This window comes from Lacerta agilis, chromosome 16 (assembly GCF_009819535.1).
Source record: "Lacerta agilis isolate rLacAgi1 chromosome 16, rLacAgi1.pri, whole genome shotgun sequence".
In the NCBI taxonomy this organism is placed as follows: Eukaryota; Metazoa; Chordata; class Lepidosauria; order Squamata; family Lacertidae; genus Lacerta; species Lacerta agilis.
Genome location: NC_046327.1, coordinates 4,258,048 through 4,278,417, shown reverse-complemented (window position 1 = coordinate 4,278,417; position 20,370 = coordinate 4,258,048).

The window sequence follows — 20,370 nt, the reverse complement described above, 5'->3', positions numbered from 1 at the left end:
ATATCTGCATTTTCTGCATTTTCTTGATTATTCAGAAATGCCAGCTGGTGTGTGCGTGCATGTTTATTTCTGCAAGCAAAGCAATAACTGAACTATCCAAAATTGAATTAAATAGGATCAAAAGGCCCCAATTTTCACAACTCCATCAAACTCCTTTTACTGTCTTTAGATGGGGGGGGGGAATCTTTCAAAAGACTTTGAAGGAGAGGGCTGATAGGAAGAAATCAATAAATACTGAATTGAAGAATAAAATATACAAGTGGAAAAAGCAACCAAGCCAAAATAAGGCAAAATACCTGATGAGGTGGTATGCAAGACTTTAGTTGCAGATTCACAACAGAAGCTTTTTCTTTTTTAAAGAATGGCTGATGGAGAAATAAAACATAACACCCTATGGGAGATACTTTACACTTTGATACAAACAAAACTGAGGGGGGTTGTTTTCCTTTTAAAGGAATGATGTTCTCTGCACAGCTTTAGAACCCTGTTTTCTTGCTTCGATGAGGATTTCTTGTTCAGTTAAGTTGTGGGGGGGGGACCGGGTTCCTGAGTAATGTGGATGAACCCTTGAAGCACAGTAGGATTGGGAGGTGGAGGATAAATGGGGGGGGGACAAACAGAGGTGCAGAATGAGTAGTTCAGATTGTTACATGGACAGGAAAAATGAATGGCTGAGAGGTTCTTCAAGAGTAAAGTGGCAGAATTCTGTCCTAAGCAGAATCCTATTCCCTCCAACATTTCTCCAATGAAAATAGGAATGTCCTATTGTATAATAAAGGACACGGGTGGCGCTATGGTCTAAACCACAGAGCCTAGTCTTCAGACACCCCTGCGTGTGATGTTTATTGCTTACAATAGTCTTTTAAATATTATATAAATTTACTCCAGTCCTTTTGGAATACTTGATTCTGCTGGTTTCTGATTTTTCCCATCAGCCTTCTCCATTTCCGCAAAGTCCATCATTTTCACCTGCCCCTCTTCTTTCATTGGTCCTTCTTGTTGTTTCCATTTTTGGGCTAAGATGATTCTCGCCGCAGTTGTTGCATACATAACCAGTATTTTATTTTCCTTGGTATCTCTTCACCCGCTATACCCAATAAAGCATTTTCAAGCCTTTTACAAATAACTGTGCACATTTGTTTGTAGATGGTGGTCATTTTAAAGATACTGCACACATCGCAACCTACTGTGAATGAGCTTTCCCACCGTACTCCACGGCAAAGCAATTATCACAGCATTTAGCATGAGAAAATCTTCCTTTCAGCTTTTACCATCTGCATAATGGGCTACATCCAGCATGTCTACTCAGAATTAAGACCTGCTGTGTTCACAGCTATATGTGTTTAAGGCTGCAGGTTGATCAGTAAGAAGTGTGTGCCCTCTCGTTCTTCAAAAGGAAGGCAGGTTCATCTGTGCATTATCAACATAGCAATGAGAAAAGGGGAGCATTGGAACAACAAAAATAGGGAAGGGGACACAGTTTAATCACACAGACATCCTTTCAAAATGCCCCCGTGAAAAGTTGGGCACGATTTATGTGAGTATATGGAAAGTGGAATAATGATGGGAAGAAGGAACTTAGATCAGCAACAGCTGTGAGCCTCCAGATGTTAATTGACACCAACTCCCATGATTCCTGACCATTGGCCATGCTAGCTGGGCTGGATGAGAGCTGGAGTCCAACAACATTTGGTGTGCCATAGATTGCCCCATCCCCTACCCCCGTACCTCAGTTTAAGAACAGCCCTGTTTACGAACGATTCAGTTTACGAACTCTGCAAAACTGGAAATAGTGTCTTGGTTGAGAACTTTACCTCCGTCTATGAACGGAATCCAAATGGTGGAAGGGCATTGGCGGTGGGAGGCCTCATTAGGGAAAGCGTGCCTCCGTTTAAGAACGGTTTCGGTTTAAGAACGGACTTCCAGAACGGATTAAGTTCATAAACCGAGGTACCACAGTAGAATGCATGAGAAGAGGAGTAGGGCAGTTGCAATATACAGTATACATTTTTTCAAACACATTGAAATTCACTCTGCACTTATTTTTTCCTGGAAAAGGCGACATGTTTAAGCCACATAATTCAATTAATATTTAGGAGGACTAATCTGTATAAAGCATAATTGGCTTATTTAAAAGCTGATTAGATTAATACTATTATGATGATAATAAAGCAGTTCTAAGAATTTCCATTTTATTTTATTTTATTAAAAAAGTGCACTCTACAGTGCCAAATTAAACAGAGCATGCAGATACCTAGCTGAACATGATGATTGAGTTACACCAGAGAAGATGGTGAAATGTTAGAGAGAGAGAGAAACAGCTACGTACTTGCATCCCGAAGCAGAACTTCTGCTCTACTAACTGAAGAGGGGGGAAATGCTTGCATACGGAATCTAGAACTCTAAGTACATCAGTCTTGATGGACTGGGGTAGCACTGAACAGCTGTAAGCTATGGAGTCTTACAGAAAGAAGAGTTTGGATTTGATATCCCGCTTTATCACTACCCGAAGGAGTCTCAAAGCAGCTAACACTCTCCTTTCCCTTCCTCCCCCACAACAAACACTGAGTGTGACTAGCCCAAGGTCACCCAGCAGCTGCATGTGGAGGAGCGGAGACGCGAACCCGGTTCACCAGATTACGAGTCTACCACTCTTAACCACTACATCACACTGGCTCTCTTACACTTACAGAAAGGCTGGCAAAGCTAGGTCATGGAAATTTCTCCCTGGGTGTGCAGCTCCCTTAATTATATGGGTTTGAATCTGCATGCACCCAACAATGTGCTGGTGTCAGGAATGAGCCAGCTCCTAGTGGAACTTTACAGCCTGCTGCAGAACAGAGAGGCTTAGATTTGAAACAGGCTGAGCAAAGAACAGAGCACACAGTGGTGACTCCTCTGGGCATTGGAATGCCAGTTGCCAAGGGACAGCTGAGAGCAGGCTGGAACACAACCAAAGCTCCCAGGAAGCTCAAACAGGTGCGAACAAACACAGAGACAGTCCATCAGAACAGGAAGAGGCTGGAGCTAATCCAATAAGTCCGAAGAGTCAGAGAATGGGAGGGCTGCTAGATAGGAAGCAAAACAAGAGACGAAAGGTGCGATAGTTCAATATATTATGTGGACACAGGAAGGGGTCTTCAGAAGGGTCACCTTGAGTAATGATGCCGGAGGCTTTGTTAGAGCCGTCCAGGGCTAGCTGTTTGTTTTTGCAATAAATCCTCCTTTTTAATTACCTACGCTTACTGTGTTATCAAGCTGGGAACCTGGACTCCTGACAGCTTGGTTAGGTAGGAAACAGTAGTGCTCTTCAAGAGTTATTAGACAATCCCTCCAAGGAGTGTGGTGCCACACTGGCTGGCCCTACTCCTGATGTTCCCACACAGAGTGGGGATTTCAAAAGGGGAATTCTGAACACGTTTACAGCTGAATGCACTTACCATGCTCCCTGCAATCGGGAACTCAACACAATCAGGATTCCAGAGTGTGGAAGGAATGTTCTTACAATCCCCCTGTAGACCTTCCCAATCAGCGAAGAAAGGTTGAGGTTGCACAAGTGGGCTTAAAAATTTAACTGGGTGCCTGCTGGATCAGGCCAGATGGCCATTAAGTCCAGAATCCAATTCTAATAATGGCTAACCAGATCCCCAAGCAGGACCTGAGCACAAGAGCAGTATCCCCACTTGCGATGCCCAGTATTTAGAAAGGTCCTGCCTCCGGCAGTGGAGGGAGAACATAGCCATTGTGGCTAGTAGCCATTGATAGCCTTTTCCTCCATGAAGCCAATCATCTTCAAAAGCCACCCAAGTTGCTGACATTCACTACATCTTCTGCAGGTGAATTCCATAGTTTATCTATGTACTGAAGAAGTTCCTTTTTTCTGTCCTGAACATTCCAGCTTCATTGGAGTTCTAGTATTATGAGAGAGGCACTTTCCCTTTCTTCTCCACTGCAGTCCCCCACAATCTGTGCTGGAGGGTTCTTCAGACCTCTAAACCAGATCTGAGGGTAGGGGCCAGTGGCAGAGGAAGGGGTGTGTGGTGGGGGCGGCATGCCTTGGGTGTCATCCCTGAGGCGGGGATGACATCGCCACACACACCCCCGAAGCTCGCCGTGGCCGGCACACACCCTGGACGCTCACCGCAGGCGGCGCATCCCGGATTTGGCCGTGGGCGGCACACCCCCTGACAATAGCCGTGGGAGGCACACACCCCAACAATTGCTGCAGGCGGCAATCACCCCCGTGCGTGGCTAGCTCCGCCCCTGCTGCTTCGGGTGCCGGAGCAGCTAGCTTTGCTTCTGGGTCGGGAAGTACTTGCTTTAACAAGAGCATAAGTCCATTTCACATGTAGATGGACACAACTGAATTTAAACCATAGGATGTATGGGTGGGTTAATACTGTGGATGACATCAGGGGGAAGTGTTAAGCCTAACTGGTTATTGGATTGCTCAAGTAATGAAGTCACTTAGTGGCTTCAAGCATCTGTTATTTTAGTTCCCACTCACCACGCATTTGGACCAGGAGTGGAGAGTCTCCAGCTCATATGCTCAAGTTGGCCTGCCAGCCTCTTCTTTTTTGTCCACAAGGCTATTTTCCTCCAGTCATGCCACCTACCCTCACCTGATGCTATATGTGACAGGTGTGAGCAAGTAGAGACGCTTCTATAGAAATCAGAATGGAAGTCCTTGTGCATCAGGTGATGGATGCGGAGGTAAATCTTGCTTTGTTTGGGTGTCAGAGACCAGGCTGAGGAGAGCTACTCTGATGAGGAATGGTGGGGCCCCCCCCTCCTCCTGACCAGGATCCTGAAGCTGCCCAGGAGCAGTGGAGCAGTATAGATTTGGAACAGTAGTTTGCAGAGGGCCATAGTTCAGAAGACAACAGAGAGAGAAAATTAACAGAATCCCTTTCACTGGAAAGTGTCCAACCCCTCAGTCCAAGGTCAAGGAGAGCAGATAAGGTACATACACAGAAAGCCAAATGGTTTGCTAGTTCAGGTTGCCAGACGAGGAAGTGATGTGGGTGGCTTGGGGGAAAGTGGGTGGTAACCTTAATTGGGAGCACCTTTCCTCCGAGAATGGAGTCTTTCGCTGTGAACATTAAAATCTTTTTAACTGGTAAGAGACTATTTTCACTTTGTTCTGCTTATCCACGGCCAAACAGGGGGAGGAAGCTGCTTCTCCAAAGCCTAACATTGGGTTGAGCCAGTGAGTTTCCATTGGGAACTGGCCAACTTGCCCAAGTCCTGCAGAAAGCAGAATAGACACCCCTCTTCCCCCATACATCCTGATGCTCCGCCAGTATCTCCCCTTACCCCCATGAGTCAACTTTTATAGGTTGATGGAGCAACCCATATGCTAATCATCTGATATCATTCTGATGTCATATAATTTGCAGGTGGGTGGTCTTTATCACAGTTGGCCCACAGGAAATAGCAAAGAACAAAATCTACTCCGGCGGGCCAAAAGGTTCCCCACTCCCTCTGCTCCAGATCTGCAATATGAGGATGATTATTTTGACCAACCTCATAGGGCAGTTGTAAAGGTTAAATATAACAGCAAAGTAGTATCAATTCCTAAACTTTACAAGGTATATTGAATTTCTGGCTAGCAGCCCTGTTTCTCATGGACCATGACCCGGCGGACATTAAGACATTAACTGTGCAGCCCAGCTCTCACCTTGGAGATGCCTCCGTCTCTTGCCAAACATTTATCCTTGACAAGAAATTAATATCACCATTAAACTATCAGCCGTTCCATTTGAGAGACAGCAAAGCTAAAGGCAGCAGAACTGATGGCAGCACAAAAAGTGATGAATTGTACTTTTTCTTCTTCTTCTTCTCTCTCTCTACTTCATTTTCAGCTGGATTCTTGTCCAATATTGTCTTTCAACCAGTCTTCCCACTGGGCAAATTCAGGGCCTTTAAATTGTGCAAATCTTTGTTGTTCATCTTGTCCCTGGGACTAAACTACATCAAATATTTCTTCCTGTCTGTGTGGGAGCCTCTCTCTCTCTCTCTCTCTCTCTCTCTCTCCCTCTCTCCTCACCCCCCTCCAACATCAGAGCTCAGATTGGGTCTCTTGATATAGCCTAAGTTCAGAATTGTAATACCAGGCACAGCTCATTTTCTGTGTTTTTCTTTCTTCCTCGGATGTTCAAGCGTGGAACCAATATTGGAAAGCGGTTCTGTAAAGGAGGCTGTCACCATTTGCAGCTTTCCTTCCCCATTAGTATTACTTTATTATAAATTTATCGCATTTATAGCCCACCTTTTTAATGCATGAATTTGAGGTGGCATACCTGGTTTTCACTCTCCTCCTTTGTAATCCCCCACAACATCCCTGTAGGTTAGGCTGAGAGGCAGTGATTGGCCGAGGCCACCCAGTAAGCTTCTGTCATGACCCAGTGGGGATTCGAACCCTGGTCTCCCAGGTCCTAGTCCAACACTCTAACCCCAAGACCAGATTCAGGACCCAAGGAAACTATGATTCCCAGGAATGCTTGCACACAATATGTAGACGCCACCTAATGAAGGCAGTAGCTTGTCACCAATCCTATCAGGTACATTTCAGCAGATTAGGGAAAGGGATGCTGGTGGCGTGAACCAAATTAATTACAAGTACAGCTCAAACTTTTTGGGTGGAATGCCCCCTTTTTGGAATCATAGAATCCTAGAGTTGGAAGAGACCACAAGGGCCATCCAATCCAACCCCCTGCCAAGCAGGAAACACCATCAAAGCATTCCTGACAGATGGCTGTCAAGCCTCCACTTAAAGACCTCCAAAGAAGGAGACTCCACCACACTCCTTGGCAGCAAATTCCACTGTCAAACAGCTCTTACTGTCAGGAAGTTCTTCCTAATGTTTAGGTGGAATCTTCTTTCTTGTAGTTTGAATCCATTGCCCCGTGTCCGCTTCTCTGGAGCAGCAGAAAACAACCTTTCTCCCTCCTCTATATGACACCCTTTGATATATTTGAACATGGCTATCATATCACCCCTTAACCTTCTCTTCTCCAGGCTAAACATACCCAGCTCCCTAAGCCGTTCCTTATAAGGCATCGTTTCCAGGCCTTTGACCATTTATGTCCTGTTTGGTGATTGTGTCTGGAGACCACGGCGCCATGGTGCTTATTTCTTTAGCAAGATTTCCCCCCTCCCCCAAATAACCCTACTAGGTACATGTAAAATATATGAAACAGGAGCATAGCCACCAGATGACAGTTTCCAAGCTAATGCAATGGTATCACCTTTTCATACATAACACATTTAAATGTTCTTGCTGCTAGAGGAATAAAGATGTCAAATGCAGTTAGAGCTATGACAGTGCGTTAGTTGCAAATAAAACAAAAGCTATAGCTAAAATAAATGCTGCAGATAAATAGCCCGCTGTGAGAGGAGGGTTCAGCTGTGAAGCTTTACTTTAGTTTTACGGCTATGGGACATATCAAACCACTGCTTTGATTTCTCATGCGCGCCAGAAGGTTTCAGGGTAAAAGCAGATAATAAACATGCGGCCATTACATTTATTATATATAATATTCAATTAGGGGGTGTTCAGTGTTTATATTATGAGTACTTGCTTTAAGGTATAAAAAGGATGCAGCAAAAATGTTTATAGCTTATAGTTTATGGTAGAAAGTTCAGAGGTGGAGGTTTTTTTTCCCAGAGGTGGAAGCAGGAGGTGAAACTAAAAGGCAGAAATGTTTTAATCATGCATGGGCTGAGTCCGATTAAACTTCAGTGCATTGGAGGATATTTTCTCACGTGTGCGATGACAGACAAACACATGTGCATGAAGCTGCCTCGTTCTAGGTCAGATCATTGGTTCATTGGTTTGCATTTGAAGGTGAACCTACCGAATACATTTTACCAAACAATACATGAGCCATCATTTAAAAATCACACTTCTCTGAATTTTGCATTTCAGTTCTCCCTCTCTCTCTCTCCACACACACACACACACACACACACACACACACACACAGATCTTGGCAGATCAAGATGAGCAGATAACAGCAAAGGCTGCAAGGTTTTTCGGTGGGGCAATCAGTATAAGATCCACTATTTGACTATTTATTCAAAACCCTAAAATGTATTTTATATAATTGACTTTTTATTTATATTCTATGTATATTGTATTGTTGTTTTATTGCTATGGCCGATGGCTGATGCAAATAAGGATTCACACACACACACACACACACACACACACACTGTCCACCTGTAATTCTCAGCAAACTGGTATTCAGAGGCCTGCTGCCGTTGGCGATGAAAGTAGACCATAGCTATCATGCTGGTTTTCCCAGTAGTAATGTATGGAAGTTAGAGCTGGACCATAAAGAAGACTGATCACCGAAGAATTGATGCTTTTGAATTATGGTGCTGGAGGAGACTCTTGAGAGTCCCATGGACTGCAAAAAGTCCCATGGACTGCAAAAAGATCAAACTTATCCATCCTTAAAGAAATCAGCCCTGAGTGCTCACTGGAAGGACAGATCCTGAAGTTGAGGCTCCAGTACTTTGGCCACCTCATGAGAAGAGAAGTCTCCCTGGAAAAGACCCTGATGTTGGGAAAGATGGAGGGCACAAGGAGAAGGGGACGACAGAGGATGAGATGGTTGGACAGTGTTCTTGAAGCGACTAGCATGAGTTTGGCCAAACTGCAGGATTCAGTGGAGGATAGGGGTGCCTGGCGTGCTCTGGTCCATGGGGTCACGAAGAGTCGGACACGACTGAACGACTGGACAACAACAATCATGCCTAGTAGCCACTGATAACCACTCATGTTCCATAATTTAACTATGTGCCGTGTGAAGAACTTTCTTTTGAAATCCTTACTCTGCCAACCTTCAGCTCCATTGGAACCTGAGTTCTAATTCTAACTGGAGAGGGAGAAAAACTTCTCTTTATTAATTTCATCATAAACTACCCTTTGCACTTGGCCTTCCTTTTAGAATGCCTCTCAGTGGCAGTGGTGTGAAGAGGAACCATGCTGGTAGGGTAGCCTCTTCCATGTCATGCTTTGGTGCCAAGCGTTTCCTGAAAATGGGAAGTGGCCACACAGAAGAAGCCGTACCACTCTTGTGTACAAAATGACACCCGTTCCCATAAACAGAGGTTTAGGGAATAAGGAGCCCCATTTGTACTTTCTGCAAGAGCTTCATGAGCACGCTGGAGCAACATATGAGGTTCTGTACCAGGGATGTTATATGTTTAGCGCTGCTGACACAGCAGTTTGACTTCACCCCCGGAGGCGCACGTTGTCCCTCGAGACAGACAGATTCCAACAAATCGGGTCCTCCCTCAAAGAGGGCACGTGTTGCAGTGCGACCTGGCCACCAGACCCAGTGTGTTGTGGGTGGGATAATTGGATAGCCACAACACCCTATTGGTAGGTCCCTCATTGCTGGGTTCAATCCGACCTATGGGACGCAAGTAAAGGACATCGAGGGACCTATTTAAGCCCATGCACGTGATCCTGAGCTTCCTCTTTGGGGCTAGTGCATCGGAACACCCACCCACCTCTCCCTACATTTAGGGCTTACGCTTGACCTTGCTATGCCATCGTGTGTCACCTGTCATTGGGACAGGGGCACGGCAGGAATTTCCTCCACTTGGCTGATTGGCTGGTGCCACTTGGGTTTTGCCTGCAGCGTAGCAAAATGTCACAACTTGTAAGGTTGGCAGATAGGCTCTGGTTCAAGTGATAGGGGTGGCAGAACGGTCTGGCCATCCCTATGCCAAGGGTATTCTGGTATAGGAATCCAAGGATTCAATGGTTTGGTGAACCCTGAAAGGGGTTGTGCCTGTACCGGAATCCAGGACTTGCCAGGGCAGTGGAATAGCTGGGTAACCCTTCCGCCGGCCTTGGCGTTTACCCGAGCCTGACCTACGATAGAGCTCTAGGTCAGCGCTGCCTGCAACGGTGCAAAGAGCTAATTGAACCAGAGCCTATGCAACCACTCACTTGATTGTAATCAATAAAGTTGTGGCCTAAATTCTGCCAAAAACCAAAATTTGAGTCATGTCTGAATTTATTCCTAGGGTCAGGTTAAAAGGTCTAAACACACACACACACACAAGTTATAGACAAAATGGAGTAGTATGTGAAAATATCTGTTACAGGACAACAAACGGTGAGTATGCACATTTCTCTGCTGACAAATATGCTCATGCGTGGGGAAATAACATGCAAGAAGGAGCTCCCAGTTTCTGGAATTTAAGTTGTTTCTTCACTCAGCTTCCTTTATCGCCTGCCAGCTCTTCATATCCCTCTCCCTGTAACACTTCTGCCTTCTTCGATATCCAGGTGCTCATTAAGGTATCTCTTGGGATGGCGTAAGATATGAAAGCTCCCTGTCTCGTTCCTATTAATCACGTGGGGAGGCAGCTGCTCATAGCAGACTAGCTCATTTGAAAAGAAAAGAAAAAGTGATAACCCTCGGCTTAACTGGATGTTGCATGGCTCCTGGTTAAGCCCACACATATGCTGGATAGCTCAGTTGGTTAGTGTGTGGTGCTGATAACACCAAGGTTGCAGGTTCAATCCCTGGAAGGGCCAGCTGCATATTCCTCAGGGCCCCTTCCATTCTATGTAAGCCTTGGTTGCTTTATTGACCAGCATATTGTACTACCAGCCTTACTGTATGCTTGTGAAACATGGACCACTTATAAACGCCATCTCCAACTCCTCGAAAGATTCCATCAACGGTGTCTCCGAAAATTTTTACACATCACTTGGGAAGACAGGCGAACTAATGCCAGTGTACTGGAAGAAGCAAAGACCATCAGTGTTGAAGCGAGGATTCTTCAGCATCATTGTTATGGCTTGGTCTCTCCCACAAACGCGAGACGACTCTGACTATTAATTATTTCAGATTTACTGCTAAAACAGCAAACTAGGACGGCGTTCCTCTACTCATTGTCCTCCCCAGAAGATGGAGTTGCCCAGACTGAGCTCCTCCCCCTTCCCCAGCACGGAAGCCCCTGCCTTCTTTTCTGGTATCTTTCGAGCGTCTCGGCCACTTTTGAGATCTTATGAGATTTCAGAGAGAATGCTTCCTGCATTCCAGCGTCTGACTCACTATTGGAGCTCTCACACAGCCACCTGTCACTCTGGCCCTGTCTTTCGTCTCCCCTTTGTTCAGAGCTCAGATTACAGCTGCTCTCTCCCTCCTCTCTGCCTTCCACTGTTAACTGTTCTCTCTCTATGCCTGCTTCTCCTCCTCCTGTCAGCATCTGAGCTTTGCTGACAGTCAACTTTGTTGGACTGGCCATGTTGTGCGGATGCCTGATTATCGTCTTCCAAAGCAACTACTCTATTCCGAACTTTAAAATGGAAAGTGTAATGCTGGTGGTCAACAAAAGAGGTTTAAAGACTCTCTCAAAGCAAATCTAAAAAAATGTAGTATAAACACCAACAATTGGGGAACACTTGCCTGTGAGCGCTCCAATTGGAGAACAGCCTTTACCAAAGATGTCACGGGCTTTGAAGACACTCAAACTCAGGATGCAAGGGAGAAATGTGCTAAGAGGAAGGCACACTTGGCAAACCCACACCGTGATCAACTGCTGCCCGGAAACCAATGTCTCCACTGTGGAAGGACGTGTGGATCCAGAATCAGCCTCCACAGTCACTTACGGACTCACTGTTAAAACCGTGTTTATGGAACACAACCTTACTCAGCTACAAGTGATCACCAAAGAAGAATAAGAAGAATTGAGCAGCAGATGTCACTGCCATCAAAGAACGGAAGTAAATCTGTGTTCTTACTAACAGCCTTATACTTGGCTCAGCTTAAGTTTCTTAAGTCTCAGTGGAGTCGTGAAATAAGTAGTTAACATCAGTACAGTTTTGAAATGTTCAGTCTGCCATCTTGATTCAAAATGGCATCCAATTGGATCCAAAGATTCACAAATATTTCTTCCTATATCTCATGCAAAATTTGGTTACAATGTCTTAAAAGGTGTCCAAATACTGGTACATAGTGGAAAGCAACTTTCCAAAATGTGTGTGTGTGCGCACCTGCAATGCGCACAGATATCCCTGCTGCTTCGATGACATCTTTATATACCAGTTCAAAGCTTAGGTTTTGCAATTGGCAGATAAGTCCTGCAAGTATACAAATGGCCTGTGATAAACATATAAATGGGTTGTCTTCATGCATCTGGTAAGACATTTGTGCATGTTGGTGGGTTGTAGGGAACCAATGTAATTCTATGTGGTCATGTGACAGAGCTGTAGCTTGTCAAGCCCATAAAGACCAAACAAAACAAAAATGACCTCCCATTAGTATCCCAGATGAATCTAATCCCTTTAAATATTGGCAAGTCTGGTTTTGGGGCAGAGTCACTCATACCAATTTTTTCCATTGGTGTAATTCTATTGACCTCAGTTGAATTGTTTTAGAATCACGCTGGATTAATTAAGAAGAAAATCAGGCCCAAGGACATTTATATATTGCAAATATCTCTCTTCCCTGCCCCAACAACCCACATATGGGGGGGATTAAACTGACACAATTGGGCTGGGCATACATCCTTTCCCAAGGATTTTCCATTTAGCGGTAATTATAATTTTGTGCAGTGCAGTGTTGCCGCAGAACACAGCAGGGACTAAACTATTATTTATTATCACTGGTTATTAGCCAAGCTAAAATTGTAAAGCGAGCAAGCGAGAAAATCTCTCTTTCTTTCTTTCTTTCTTTCTTTTTTTTTTTTGGTTATTTTTGTTACACATCTAATTAAACTTTTAAAGCTGCACAAGTGTTTTCCTGAAAGGATATATTTAAGATACTTTTTTTATTTGAGAGAGAGAGAGAAATGCAATTGGAACAACATTTGTTTTGTGTGGTAAACAGAAGCCTTTTGGCAGAAGAATCCTTTAGTTTTCAAAACTGCCAAGAATTATTTGCTTATCTGCAGAATTTCAACTGCTCTCTCTGCCTGTAAGTCATATGGAAGCAGAGCTGGAATAAACAAGATTCTGTAGCAGAACGGTTGGGCGTACTGTAAACATACATTATTAGGTTCACAACCTAAGCAGTTTGCATTTCCCTGTTATTAAGAGGGGAGAAAGAAAAACGGGGCGGGGGGAGGAGAGGAAGGGGGACGTTAAGTGAAGTCTGGATATTCTAATGTAATTTGGAAAGGGCTGCAGAGTTGTCTAAATGATAATGGTATTTGACAGTTTGATATGTATTTATAGCTGTTGCCAGCCCTGTCTGAATACTATATAGGATTATCAGGGATTTTGTGGGTTTATCACCACAGGCATGCAGGATTAACAGCCTGATGAAGTCAAAAAGAATTATTCAGCCAATCCTATCCATGTACTCATATTGCGCCCTTCACACAAGGTCCTGGGGCACTATATATATATGTGTGCGCATAAAAGCACACAGTAACCGCCAAGGGTGGGGGGGAATTAAGTCAAAATAAAAACAGAAGTATTCAGTCTTCCCTTGGAATCGACAAGGAAGCCATGCCGCCACTGAAAATCTCCCAGCCCAAATTGAAACCAAAAGGAATTTGCCAACTCATGAAGGGATCGCCAACGACCTAGCTGGACACTTAAGCTAAGAATAATGAAATATTTAGGAGAGTCAAGGGACTGCTTCGTCACGGAATCCACAAAGTATCAGCAAGTTTTATGTGAAACCAGAGTTAAGGGTTTTTGTCGGTTGGTTTTTGGATGATTCTGTGGGATTGGCTGTATCAGACAAGCAGCATTATTGGTTGACTTCGATGCCATTCTCACAAGCAAGAGGAAGAGCCAAAGCACAACCGTCGTTTGTAATTCACAATTCTCTGAATTTTGCAATGCTGTTCGCCAGCAACTAATGTGTGCAAAAATGCTCCCATCAAGCCTGCATGTATTAGTAAAAATAACACACCCACATGCACTGCATTAGGGGAGACTGCTGCGCAAAATTGCAAAGAAAGAGGAACACAACACTGAATTTTCACAAGGACTTAAAACAACAACAACATTGCAGTGCCGAAAACTGCAGTCAATGTTTGGGGAAAATGAGAACCTGAGAGAACCTGAAATTGAGAGACTTACACTTCCCTCATCAGATGGCAACACCATCCCATCTAACCATACCTGGTCTATGGTCTATATTATCTGCAGCAAGTCCTATGTGGTCCCATCAAGGCAGGAAAGGGGGAATAACGAGTCCACCACTCTTAACCACTACACCGTGTTGGCTATAGAGAGGCTATAGAACCCAGACTCTTGTATAATGGCGTTGTTCCGAGTGAATCTCCACTCTCTTCTCTCCCACTTCCTCATTCATCGTCATCATCATTATCTTCTCTACGGGTGCTGCTTAGCACCCTCTGTCTTTGAGCTCTTTGCTCTCCTACTTTTAACGCTCGCCAGGTTCTGAGAGATGGAGGGCCTGGGATGCTTTCTAATGACAATGTGTCAGCCGGGTGTTGTTCTGGCTTTCTCATGATTTCCCAACTTTCCTCCTCATCTCCCTCTGAGCTGCGACCTCCCACAAACCCCTGCTGTAAATCTATACTGTCTTCCTTTTCCTCCTCCCTTGAAGGGTCAGATGGGAAGAGGGTCTCCACCACTCCTCCTCCTCCTCTTCCCTGTCCCTGACAGTCAGAGAGCAAGGGTTTTTTTTTTTTTTGCAGGGGCCTGGTCCAGTGTGGGAAAGAGAGTTTTTTCACAGGCAGGAGGGCAAGGGTGGGTTGGACTCAGAGAGCGAGGGCGGGGGGTTACATGGCTCTGTTGGAGAGTAGGGGGTGGGGAGAGAGTTCTTACACGGTCTGGGGCAGGTGGGTCAGAGACCGAGACTCAGAGTTGGAGAATGAGAGAAAGGGGGGTTTGTATTCTCTGATCCAATTCATCATATGCTTCAATTCATCTTTCACCAGAAACTGCATTACCGGCGCTGGCCACTGTGATGAAATTATGTAACTTGCATCATTTACGTAAATGACGTTGTAATTCCATTCAAAGGAAACACGACGCACATGGGGGAGGGGGAGTAACCAAACACATGGTATTTGCAGACTGAAAAGTAACTACAGTGAATGCCAGCCATGTCTGCTGCTTCTGATTTCCATCCTGTACATCGGGCGAATAAGCAAACATTGGCAATTTCCGCTCCTGTTTCTGTTTCCGTTGAAATTCTCTGACATCGCTGTATATGATGCGGCAGATAAACCGGACCTGACATAACAGCATGACTCATCAGCCTGAGAAGTTTTCCTTTTCAAAATGTTCTGTGTGGACGTGTGTCAAGAAGGAAGAAAACCTGGGAGATTGGCACGGCCTCTGTTTGCGGCTTCTTGCCAGCCAGAAACTTTTCTCCATCTGCTTTATTCTTGGAGCAACAACCCTGTTTAACTTTTCAACTTCTCACCTGGGAGCTGGTTACATTATATATACATTTTAAAGTTAATGGCGTATCAAAGGCACAACTAAGGGAGCTGCGGACTGTGCGTGCATCATGGGGCTGCATAAATTATACATGTCACAGCAAACCGGATGCTTTGGGAAGGATATCTGAGGTGGCATTACTGCTGACAGAAGGAGATTCTCTTTCAGCTGAAAAGGCACTTGCTACTTTGGGAGGCATGCGCCTCTCTCCGCCGTATTTCTGATGCTTTTAGAAGACAAAAATATGCTCGCTTAATGCTGTGACAGCTGAAAAACATTTCCTTTGAATGTTTTCTTGATTTGATATTGAACATATGAGACGTAGGGGAGGGTGGGGGGGAGAAGTGAAGAGACACAAGGTAAAGGACAGTAAGAGAGAGAGAGAGAGAGAGAGAGAGAGAGAGAGAACAGGAAGAAATAAAGAAAATTAAGTGAGAGGAGTTGGTTGGTGACTTCTCTTAGCACTGGTCTTCCTGAGAGTGAGCTGGATTGAAGCTTGCTCTCTGTTCATTTTTTCTACCTGTTTTCTACCTCTCTCTAGCATAGTGGTTAGGGTATCAGACGAGGACCTGGGAAACGCTACTGGAAAAAGCTAGCAAGCACTCCATGCCACCACCCCCCTGCCCTGCCCCATTCTGTGACATTTTTGACATGTTTTCGGGTCATTCCCACACATATCAGACGTACCCAGTGCTTTTCTTTTAGAACAGAGTTTCCCAAACGTAGGTCTCCAGCTGTAAACCATAAACCAACGCCTTGACTTTTAAATTGTGGTATGCTAACAAACTGACCAAAACAGCTTCATGAAATAAAATTTACAAAGCACATGGCTTAGTAAAATGTCAATCTCAGCGCGAATCTGGTTGCACTTGCTTATACAAATTATGACCCATTCAGGCATTCAAAGCATGTGATGATAATAGCACGAGGCAGATGCATATTTGCCCTTCAGCTTCCCCATGGGCTCCCTGCTCCCTGATAGTGACCACACATTCGAGGAAGGGCTGTGGCTCAGTGCTAGAGCATCTGCTTGGAATGCAGAATGTCTCCCGTTCAATCCCTGGTTTCTTCAGGTAGAGCTGAGAGAGGTTTCTGCCTGTAAACCCAGGGAGCCTCTGCCAGTCAACAAGGCGGAGGCAGAAAGATTAATTGATCTGACAAATTCCTATGCTCCTGTGTTCCTGAAGCATGTTCAGTCCAAGGCAGCCAAATGACTATAAGGAGGCTGCTCCTGTGCACTGAAACTCTGAGCTCTTAGGATTCATGCAGGAGACTGTGTGCACTGGTAGGCTGCCCCACTGTAGACATCTTCCCAAATGAACGGACAGCATTGGGAATGGACCATCTTCATCATCATCATCACTTTTCATTTGTATACCATCTTTCTATCTTACAATACTCAAGGCGGTTTACAAGCTGAAGAAACAAAGAACGTACACCTTATAACAATCTAATGCAATACAAAAATGTGATAATACAAATTGAGAAACAGAGACTGGAGAAGAAGAAGAGGAGGAGGAGGAGTTTGGATTTGATATCCTGCTTTATCACTACCCAAAGGAGTCTCAAAGCGGCTCACATTCTCCTTTCCCATCCTCCCCCACAACAAACACTCTGTGAGACGAGTGGGGCTGAGAGACTTCAAAGAAGTGTGACTAGCTCAAGGTCACCCAGGAACTGCATGTGGAGGAGCGGAGACACGAACCCGGTTCACCAGATTACGAGTCTACCACTCTTAACCACTACACCACATAGGCTAACAATGAGAGAGATGACATGGTGACCCTGTTTAGGGAAGTTTTTAATAACTGGTTTTTAATGTATTTTTAACCTTCTGTTGGAAGCCGCCAAGAGTGGCTGGGGAAACCCAGCCAGATGGACGAGGTTGAAATAATAATAATAATTACTCATTGAGCTGCTCCCTCCTCCAACAGCTTCACCTTCCCTCATGGCAATTGTAATTAGAAATACCAATACCCCCTTCTTAGTCAACTGCTTTGCCGTTGCCATACATACTTCTGTTGGTTCCATCTTATATACGTCTGTTGGCTTGAAATCGCTTTCACTTTCATGATGTCCTCAGATAATCTTGGTTTGATGGCTGTTTGGTGATGTTGAGGCTCCTGTAGCTTCAATTGTTGAAGAGGTCATTTCGGCAGTTGTAGCTTTACGTGGTCAGATATCCCCAGGTTCCCACACAAAGTCCCATCAGAAGAGGGAAGTTTCAGTTTGCAGTTAGGAACATAGGAAGACGCCTTAAAGTGAGTCATACTCATTGGTGCATCTCGTTCAGCATTGTCTACACAGCTCTCTGGGCAGAAGTCTCTTCAACAGCCCTTCCTGGATACAAACAGGATTAAACCTAAAACCTTCTACTCCTAAACCATGGTTTTGCTCCACATTAAGTTTCTCTATGTGGAGGGAGGAATGGAGAAGTTCAGATAACTTGGTCATCCCCATGATATATATATATTGAATTATCCCACCTAGGACTGAGGGAATCCTAAACACTTAACTACCAAGAAAAGTCCAAAATATTATGGTATTTTGTAATAGTTTAAGAGAAAATGTAATGAAAATGATTTATAGATGGTATCTGACACCAGTTAAGTTAGCTAGAATGAATTCTAAAATGTCGGATGTGTGTTGGAAATGTAAATCGTCGAAAGGTACCTTTTATCATATGTGGTGGTCATGTTCAGGGGTAAAAGCCTTCTGGGATAAGATCTATAATGAGCTTAAGAAGGTAATGAAAATTACCTTTTGTAAGAAACCAGAGGCATTTCTTTTGAGCATGACCAATGAAGAGATACCCAGTCAGGATAGAGTTTTTTTATGTATGCCACGACAGCGGCTAGAATTTTACTGGCAAGAACTTGGAAGGGTGAAGAGATACCGACAATTGAAGAATGGCAGATGAAGCTGATGGAGTATATGGAGCTCGCAGACCTGACCGCCAGAATCCGAGACCAGAGGGAGGAGAAGGTGTCGCAAGATTGGAAGAAATTTAAGGACTATTTAGTTAAGCATGTTAAATTAAATGTCTGAATATTTGTGCAGAAATATATAAAAGAATCGGCTTGAGAAGTTTAAGGTTAGTGATAATGGTTTAGAAGAAATTTTGAGGTGATAGATTTATTTGTATAAGAAGGTCTTAAGATACAGAATATAGAATAGAAGTTAAGAAATATATTGGTTTAAGTAAATTTAAGTATTAGGAAATTGAGTATAAGTTAATGGGAAAAGAAATGAAGCTACCTAAAGAGTATATATGTTTTTGAAGACAGAGGAGGGACCAGGGGAAGTCCCCCCCAAGAAGTTAAAAATAAGTTGAGAAACAAAGATAAGTGATTGGTAAGGTTTGTATAAGTTTCCTTTTTTTGTATGGTATTGTCGTGTTTTATATTGCTTGATTGTGCATTATGTTTTTTGTTGTGTTTATGTATGATTAATGTTGTTTCTGTTTTGTTTCTTTTTTGGTAAAATAATAAAATTTTATATATAAAAAAAAATATTATGGTATTTTATACTTTTAATATTGCCATTCCAGATTAGGGATGCTGTTTAAACAGAAAAGCCACCAGTTCAGCCCACAGTGATTCAGCAGTCATGGCACTAGTGTTGCTCCAGCAATATAGATGCAAACATCTTGCATGTTTCATTGACATGGGAAAGCAACTTATTTGTTTTGATTTTTTTAAATGAAAGATTTTGAGAAGGATGAAATGCAAACCAAATTGTATTTTCCAGGAAAATAACAGGGGCGGGGGAAAACAGAATTCAGTTAGCATATAAAAATATTACATGGCATTATGAAATGAATGTGCAGGTGCTTTGGCGGTAATGGCAAGCTGAGAGTGGAAAACACAGAATTGTATTCTAATATACTTAAACGCTTTGCTCTGAGAAGCAGAAAATGGAAAAGTTTGAAACAGAAAACACATCTCCGTTGGAAATTACAAGAAAATGATACTGACTCGGAAATACAGGCATTATTTTTACATCTTACCTGTTGGGTTGTCAGCTGACCAAAGAAGAAAATATATTGCCGCTTTTGGATAAGTTGGGTGTGTTTGGATGTCAAATCAAACTGTAGTTCATTGACCTTGTCCCTTGCCCTCTCCTCCTCCTCCTCCTCCTGCTCCTTCTCCTCCAATGTGGACTCAAGGAGTGAATCAGAAGCTTTACAGCAACATCTTGCATTGTATAGCAACCTCCTTTGAAGCTCATTGGTGCTGAGAGCACACCTTCAGTGGGTCAGACTGTAACTGCTGATCAGCCCCATTGAAGTCTATTTGAATCCAAAATGCTTCCTCCAAATCGGGCACTCTCATGTCTGCAGAGGAGGGGGGAAATGCTACTTGGAAGATGCTGTTGAAAGCTGCTTCCTGTGCAGAGGGAAAATGTCCCATCTGGACTCCCGAACAGTGGGATATATCCAGTCTCATATATCCAACAAGCTTAACTCTAATCATAGGTAAAGGTAAAGGGACCCCTGACCATCAGGTCCAGTCGTGTCCGACTCTGGTGTTGCGGCGCTCATCTCGCTCTATAGGCAGAGGGAGCCGGCGTTTGTCCGCAGACAGCTTCCGGGTCATGTGGCCAGCATGACAAAGCCGCTTCTGGCTAACCAGAGCAGCGCACGGAAACGCCGTTTACCTTCCCGCTGGAGCGGTACCTATTTATCTACTTGCACTTTGACGTGCTTTCGAACTGCTAGGTGGGCAGGAGCTAGGACCGAACAACGGGAGCTCACCCCGTCGCAGGGATTCGAACCGCCGACCTTCTGATCGGCAAGCCCTAGACTCTGTGGTTTAACCTACAGCGCCACCTGGGTCCCTCACTCTAATCATAGCTGTCAACTTTCCCCCTTTTTAAGGGAAATTCCCTTATTCCGAATAGGATTCCTCACAAGAAAAGGGAAAAGTTGACAGCTATGACTCTAATTGATGCATGAAGGGGTTAAG